This window comes from Mustela nigripes, chromosome 1, assembly GCF_022355385.1.
Source record: "Mustela nigripes isolate SB6536 chromosome 1, MUSNIG.SB6536, whole genome shotgun sequence".
Lineage (NCBI taxonomy): Eukaryota > Metazoa > Chordata > Mammalia > Carnivora > Mustelidae > Mustela > Mustela nigripes.
In genome coordinates this window covers 121,676,396-121,684,817 of record NC_081557.1, presented here as the reverse complement: position 1 = coordinate 121,684,817, position 8,422 = coordinate 121,676,396, and the positions used below count along the sequence as shown (strand labels likewise).

The 8,422-nt window shown below is 47.1% G+C and overlaps 1 protein-coding gene across 3 annotated transcripts in view; it reads left to right on the top strand.

Moving 5' to 3' along the window:
* Positions 1 to 6,115: 6,115 nt before the first annotated feature.
* The window catches only part of PTK2B (protein tyrosine kinase 2 beta), a 122,027-nt gene continuing 119,720 nt past the window's right edge, over positions 6,116 to 8,422 (top strand). Inside the window, exons 1-2 of one of the 3 annotated variants that reach the window (XM_059372778.1) lie at positions 6,116 to 6,424; positions 7,491 to 7,572. The gene's annotated coding sequence lies outside the window, so the exon portion shown is untranslated. The remainder of the gene's footprint in view (positions 6,425 to 7,490; positions 7,573 to 8,422) is intronic. The other 2 variants (XM_059372761.1, XM_059372784.1) reach the window with 2 other exon arrangements.

Here is an 8,422-nt window from a genome sequence, read left to right as displayed (position 1 = left end):
CAGAGGAAGAGGGGTGGGGGAAGCACCCTCTGAGCGGGGAGCCAGATGCTCCCAGGACCCTGGGATCATGACCTGAGCTGAAACCAAGAGTTGGACACTGAACTGATTGAGTCGCCGAGGAGCCCCTCCATTTTGAATGAGTTTTTACATATGGTGTAAGGGTGGGGTCCAATTTTACTCTTTTGTGTGTGGATATCCAGTTTTCCTGACATCATTTGTTGAAGAGACTGTCCTTTCTTACATTGAATAGCCTTGGCACCCTTGTTGAAGATCATTCGACCACATACACAAGAGTTTATTTGGGAGCTCTCTGTTCTTTTCCATTGGTCTATATGTCTTTCTGTCAGTACCACATTTTTTTCCATTACTGTAGCTTTGTAATAAGTTTTGAAATCTAGAAGTGTGAGACCTCCAACTCTGTTCTCTGTAAAGATTATTTGACCATCAGGGTCCCTTAAGATTCCATATGAATTTTAGGATGGACTTTCTTATTGCATTAAATATCATTGGGATTTTTATAGAAATTGCACTAAACCTGTAGACAATTCTGGATAGTATTGACATCTTAACAACAAAGCTGAGTTCCAATCCATGAACACAGGCCATCTTTCCATTTACTTGCATTCTGTGATTCCTCCAGCCATGTTTTATAGTATTCAGCGGCCCAGGTCTTTTGCCTCCATCATTAAGTTCATTCCCAAGTATTTTATTCTTCTGGATACTATTGCAAATAGAGTTATTTTCTTAATTTCCTTTTTGGATAGTTCAGTGTCTGTGTTTGCTTTTAGAAAAAGAAAGCTCTTGCTGCATTGCTATAGGAAGCTTCCTCTTCCACACAGCAGTAGATTTTGAGCTGAATAGCAGGTGCTTCCTGTAGAAGGGACATTTGTTCTCCAGTTTGTCCCAGACACCATCCAGCTAGCTTCCCTCACCTCCCCTGCCTTGCCTCCGTGGACCTCCAGGCTTTCAGCCCTTTGCTTGGATGTGCCCAGTAAGGGTTATACACTGCTGCTCTTACTGTGAAGGAGGTAGGGTGGTAAGATACTCCAAGACAGACAGGCAACTTGGTACTTGACAAAATGAAATCTAAGTGGATTTTCCATGTTCCTGATATTTCTCTCTAAGCTCCAAATTATTTTATTCCAAATATTTTGAATAGACTTTAATATGTATATATATATACACATATATATGTGTATGTGTGTGTATATATATATATTTTTTTCTGTATTTTAAGAGGGGGGAAAATCCCAATTCTGTATTAAAATACAGAATGCAGAACATAATGTGAACTTTCCTTCCTGACTTAGACAATAATTACTGTGCTGCGCTGGATCATAAAGTGCCCTCGAGTTCGTGCACTATGTAAGGTTGTCTGTCTCGGCCCTGTAAGTGGCCACAGATGACTATGTTTTAAAGGTTCTTCCATTTGCTAGGAACTTGGTGTTTCTTTCTTTTTTTAGAGGTGCTTCTTGCTGCTAACAACCATTCTGCCTATAGCAGCCTGCTTGCAATGCCTCTTGATACTTCTAGTGTGGGCTAGGCACAGAGAGCCAGCCACATTTGTTAGAATTGCAGATGTTAGTAATGGCAAGACAAGGTTCATAGGGCCTTGTCATTGCTTCAGAGCTTATCCATAGGGTGTGGGGACCTGGCGAGCTCACTCACATGGTGGGTGAGGGATGGAGAGCCAAGAAGGCCAAAGTCACAGGAGTCATGGCGCTGACTCAGAGTTGGCCGGGCAGCAGGTGGGCTCCATTTCCACACAGGCACTCTGCGTGGGCACCCTGCCACCCACTGCCTTGCAGCCATCTTGGGGAGCCACCCAAGGCCAGACAGCGGTGCCCAGAACTGTGGAAGTTGCCAGGCCTCTGTGGCACTGAGACTCTGCCTATTGTTTTTAAAAGGGAAGTGAAAACATTCTACTGACTTCTCCATCTGCCCTCCCTCTTGAGTTCCCAAATTAATTTCTCAATGGATTTAATATGGTTTTATTTTTCCCAAAGAGATTCACTTGGGATTATGTCCAGGAATCCATTTTTTTTCTCCATGGAAAGATTTTATTTATTTTAACTTTTTCACATTTTCAAACACAAAATGAAAGAGAGCAGTTTAATTAACCCCCACCTACCCATCATTCAGCTTACATCAATAATCAAATTTTCTTTTTTTATCACCTTTCCCCTCCAATTTGGGGGGTTGGGTATGGTGGAGTATTTTAGGTAAATAATATAAAATAAATACATTAGGTAAATCCTCCCCCACCTTTTTTGAAGTAGGCTCCACACCCAGTGTGGAGCCCAACACAGAGCTCAATCTCATGACCTTGAAATCATGGCCTGAACTGAAATCAAGAGTTGTACACTCAACTGACTGAGCCACCCAGGTGTCCCAGTGATGGAATATTTTAAACTAACCATTATTTTTATTTCAGGAACATATTTTTAAAAGTTGCAACAGGATAAAATACCTTCCATTTATTGCCAGCTATGAGCCATGGTGCTGGCAGGGAAATTTACATGTATTATTTCTAGTCCTTCTGACAACCCAATGGTAAGTTATTCCCATTTTACAGATGAGGAAATTGAGGTTCTGCCTTAATTTATAGACAAAAGAACATAGACTGACTGATAGTATATTAGTTAGGATACACTTGAAGCTATGATGACAGAGAAGCCCCAAGTGTAGCAACCTAAAAAATTTAAGTAAATTTCTCATGTAAATGTTCAAGTTGGCCCAGGCCATATCTAGGGCTAGCATTGTGGCTTGATGGCACTAGGGATCCAGACTTCATTTCTCAACACCATAGACCAGGATGGCGGCTCCAGTTTCCATCATTCGGTGCAAGTGGAAAAGGAAATGTTGGAGGCTTGCCCATTGCCTTGACGGGCATGATCCTAAAGCTCACTCACCAAACATTGCCCAGAACTTAGTCACTGGCCATACCTGCAAAGGAGACTGGGATGTGCAGTCTTTATTTGGGGCAGCCTAGGACCAACTAAAAATCAGGGATTCTATTATAAGGGAAGAAAGGACAACCAGCTGTGCCTTCCTGAATGGAATAGAGCCCTTTTGAAGTCAAGGACATAGTTTTGAAGTTTGGGGGTTCTTTTGTTGTTTTGGGGGGGTTGGCTTCAACTGTGGTCCATTTAGCAAACCCAGTGGTAACTGGTTTATTTAGAGGTAGATGTCCTTTGGTGATGAAGGATTTCAGTTATTTAATCCTTGTGCCCATGACTTTTTTCTTTGTTCATTTCATTTTTTTTTCTTTTGCTCAGAACACTTATAACTATATTATTCTTTTAAAATGAAATGTATTCTTATTTTTCTTATTTTTTAAGTAGGTTCCATGCCCAGCACAGAGCCCAATGTGGGGCTTGAACTCACAACCATGAGATCATGACCTGAGCTGAGATCAAGAGTCAGATGCTTAGCCAACTGAGCCATGCAGGTGCCCAAAAGTGGAATATATTCTAATAACAATATGTGATTTCATTCCATTATCCCATAATAGATTCCAAAGATGTATCATTATGTAACAATAATGGGTTTATATTCAGCCCTGCTCTTTCCCACCTGGGTGGCTGTGGACAAATTATTTATCTTTTCCAAGCCTCCTAGCACAATAATAAGAATATTATTATTTACTTCAATAAATTGTTGTGAAGACCCATTAAGTGATAGGTGAAAATTCCGTTCATAAGTGAACACCTGATAGATTGTATCTGTATAACAGATAATCTATATAATCTCTCCCCACTAAACCCACCCTATTCCTTCCTCACTCCCTCCCTTTCTTTCTTTCTTTCTTTCTTTCTTCTTTCTTTTTAAGTAGGCTCCACAGCCAAAGTGGGGCTTGACTTCATGATCCTGAGATCAAGAGTCGTGTGTCCTACCAACCGAGCCATCCAGGTATCCCTAATTCCTATTATTTCTAAAACTAAAATCATAGCATGTTATATAGCACAATACCATAATAATTGCTATAGTGTGAATATTTTCATACCTACAATTAATTGGGTCATCACGATACCCTGTGAAATAGGTAGGGAAGGTAGTACTTATTCCTCTACTCTCCTAGATTAGGAAATGCAAACTCAGAGAGATGGATTTGCTTGCCCAAGGTCACGTCTTCCTTCTTGAATGGTTCCTTCCCATGTGCATCTAAACCCACTCCACTGGCTACCATCTTAAACAAAGCTTAGAACACACAATGAGCCATCAACAGATTTTTTAAAGACCATTCACATAGAATCATAGGATCCTGGAAGCATTTCTGATAGGATTTTTAACATAACAGGCTGACATGTGTCACCTGAATTTTTCATGACCCATACTGGACAGAACATAGGGAGACCTACAGGCAGAGAGTATCCATCGCAAGCAGTTTTCCCAGGTCTTGAGAGAGACCTATTATCCTATGATGCTAGGTGCTAGGTTTCAGAGCTTTAAAGAAACATCTCTGAAGGATTCAACATCCTTGAAAATTTTGGAAAATCTGGAAACCTTGCTCCAATTAGGGCCTGGTGATATTGTAGTTTATGGATTTGGCCACAGGGAGGCAGCATACACAAACTCACCTTTCCTTAAACCTGTTGGATTCATTTTGCTCCTTAGTTTCCACTGCCTCTAGCCCAACACAGACCCTCAACAGCTAATGTAAGTATCTAACCTTCAACTGCTCAACATTCATCTCCTCATTTCCGTGCACAAGAACACAGAAGGGGCCCCCATTTTCAGAAGCCCTCTGATGATATCCTTGTGGGGCTGTCAGTTGGTCTGTTAGTCTTCCTCCATACCTAGCCTGTGAATTCCAGTTTACCTGTCGCTCTTGCCTGATCACCCCAAGCCCTACCCACAGTCCCCCTGACACCTGACTGCTCTGCAGGTTGCCAACATTACCTGGTGCTGGGGACATCATGAACAGATGAATGGGGTAAACCAGGGGGAGCTCCTGCGGGTGTGATTATGAGTGCCCACCCAGTGGGTTGTCAGCTGCCTTGGTAGGACAGGTGGGCCCCAGGCTCAGAGATTCTGACTGTCAGTAGACCCGCAGTGCCATCCAGGTATCTGTGTTTTAAAAGCTACAGGTCATCAGTCCCCTGGTCACAATTTGAGAAACATAAAATTTCTGGCTTTGTGGACAAATTAAGGAATCTTAAGTCTTGGTTTTCTTTTCAGAAAATGGGGGAAATTAAATGAAATGCTGTCAGTTGAATGCGTTCTTAGCAATAGTGGTTGGCATTTAGGCATACTCACCAAATGCTGTATTTCCTGTTGTTCTCCATGGAGTTTGGGGTTAGTGGGTGCAGTGGTACTGGGGGTGGGTGGCATCATGTATGCTGGGTGGTCATGTATGGCAGCACAACTCCAGGGGGCGCCACCCTCACAGACCAGCATGTTCTAGAACCGTGGGAGGTCCCAACCCTTCACAGGACCCAGAATGAAGAAATCTGGGCCAGGGGCTCTAGAGAGGAACTTTGAGGATGTGCAGGGACATTGAGAACATACCAGCTTTCTGACGTTATGCTAAGTCCTGTTCATCTCCTCCTACTTAGGGGGAAAGTCTGGAATCTTTCCAGCAAAAGGGGGAAAAGGGTTTCTAGGTTCCCTTGAGTCACTGCCTTGAATTTCAGGCCCTGCTCACCTGAGTAAAGAGGTGAACCAGCCTCTTTGGTCAGCAAAGTGAGCTGACATGGAGATGAGGCTGGTAAAGGCTGCTGGGCTTTGATGACAATTTTGTGTCACCCTCTGGGCCCGCCCTATCATAGCACAAGCACCTGGATCGGTTCTACCAGAGCCCCTGGTGATATTCACCTGATCTCTAGTGTCCCATCAAGGGCTTGGGGCTACTTTAGGACAGAAAGAGACCTGGAGGGTCTGAGATGCTGAGATTCTGGGAGCCAGATAACTGGCTCCCACTCTGAGCCCTACCTTGAGGCTAGAGAGGAAATACCGACCTCTAAGCCTAGCCTCCAGAAGTCTGCAATCGGAGTGGGAGGAGGAGGGAGGGGTAGGAGGAGTTGGGCGAGGTCAGCCGCTCCCAGGGACGACCAGGGCAGGAGACCCCGTTGGGGCTCGGGATATGGGTCCGCAGGTGGGCACGTGCCGCTCAGGGAATTGGTGGCGGCGTCTATTTCAGGGTTTATGGTAAGAGGCTGGAGCGGGCACACACTCAGCGCCACAGACAACACACCCCACCCTTTAAGGAAGTGAGGAGGAGAGCAGCAGGGGTGTGGTTAACTAGGAGGAGGAGAGGGGAAAACACCAACCTGTCAGCCCTGTTACTCAGCAGAGGCCTCGGGAGCGGCCGCGCACCCCTTACCTGCCGCAGCCCCCCGGACCCACCTGTACCTGCCGGCCGCGCAGCCCGCGCCTCACCTGGCTGAGCCAAGGAGCCGTCGGAGTCGGCGCTTCTCTCCGAGTGAGTCCCCTCCCGCCATCCGGGCGGAGCGCCCAGCCACAAGTTGGAGGCAGGCCGGGGTGGTAGGGGTGGGAAAGGGGTGATTCCGAGACTGCCGGTACCTGGACAGGAGCGGGGGTTCCTGGAAAAGGGACTCCGGTGTCGGAGCCGCCGGGGCGCTGCACGCCTGGCTGGCTCGCCTTCCCCCCGGGGCAGAGCAGAGTCTATTTTGGGAGTTAATTTGAGACTGAGGGGTGTTTCTCCCTCTTTGTCCTCCGAACGTATTCTGGGAGGGGAGGCTGGGGGATGATGAGAACGCACAAAATCGCCACCTGCTTCCAAAGGTCGGATCAGAGAGCGACAGACCAGGGCTTTCAGAATGCAACTTCGGGCGCTGCCTCGGAGCCGCTCCCTGCCCTCCCCCCCTTCCCCTCTCCCCGTGCCCTTCAGCACCCCCACCCTGGTCATGTTCCCAGCACACCCCACTGCTCTGGCAAGGACTGCCTGCACCCCAGAGGGCATTTTCTAAATCAAGCCCGACTGAAAGCAAGCAGGGCTCTGCGAGGGCCATAGAGGCAGACCTCCAGGGTGTGTGTGTGTGTGTGTGTGTGTGTGTGTGTGTCTTTGTGTGTCTGTCTGGGGGTTAAAGTTAACACTGGCTGCTCACTGGTTCTTTGTGAAACTACCTTCTCAGTTGCAGGAAAGGGTTAAGTTCTGTGCTGCCTTCTCTTGCTGTCAGGCTGTGCGTGGGCAAAGCCTTGGGTGGGTGAACAGGGAACATATGGGTGATGTTCTGAGCCCACCGAGCCCCACCACCTGCCCTAACCCTCAGCCATCTGATACTGGCATCTCCCTACACCCCAAACTTGGGGCTCAGTCCAATTAGGTTCCCTTGAAGGGGCCAGGGGGGAGAAGGGGAGCAGAGTTTGTCCCCAGAGGGGGTATGTGCCAGGAGGATTTGGAAGCCAAGGAGAAGTTTCCGCTGACCTGTAGCGCAACTTGAGCCCCCAGGGACAGCTGATATGTCATGACCTGGTAAGGGGCACAAGGAGACCTCTCCATGTCTTGACTGCTCTCTCCTCACCAGAGTCCAGGCCAGGACATGCCTTTGAGGACCTGAGCCCCAGCCTCTCACAACTCAGAGAGGGAGAGGAGGCAGAGATGAAAAAGTGAGTAAGGATGGGAGGAAGGAAGTAGTCACATTCAAGAGATGCGGCTCTGGATAGTCTCCATCCATCCATTCATTCATTCAATAAGCATCTGCTGCTTCCTACCTGAGGCTATGTGCTGGTTCTTCATGTGGGGACACAAGGATGTTTGTGCCCCACCCCTGCTCTCTGGAGCCGGATGGTGGACATCTGATGCTGAGGGCTGCAGTGGGAAGGGGCAGGGATCAGGGTGTCAGGTAAGACTTCCTGGCAGAAATGACTCCAACAGGAGACCCAGAGGATCAATAGAAAGTGGCCAGAGAGTGGGAGAGAGGGACAGAGGCAGGCACAAAACACAGCAAGTGCCGAGACCTGGGGCCAGAAGCAGCATGACACATTGAGGAAACTGAAAGTAGCGCAGCATGGTTGGAGCATGGAGAGTGCAGGGGCGAGGTGAAGCTGGGGAGGTAAGTAGAGACAGCTCCAGAAGGGCCTGCTTAGGCTGCCATGGCAACTCCCGTTGGAGCAACACTTGGGACCCAGAGCCAGGCAGGAGACTTCCCAGCATGCCTCTGAGTCTAGGGTGGGGTTGCCAGATTTAGCGAATAAAAACACAGGACACTCCGATTTGAATTTCAGATAAGCCATGACTATTTTTCAAGTATAAGTATAGCCCTGCAGTATTTGGGACATACTTATACTAAGACATTATGTATTGTTTATGTGAAATTCAAATTTAACACATATCCGGTATTTTATCTGGCAACACTCTTCTAGAAGGAAAGGGAAGATGCTCCTGGGCTGGGAAATGAAAGATGGACCATGCTCCTGTGCCAGGAGAACAGTCTTCAGGGCATATTTATCTTGTCAC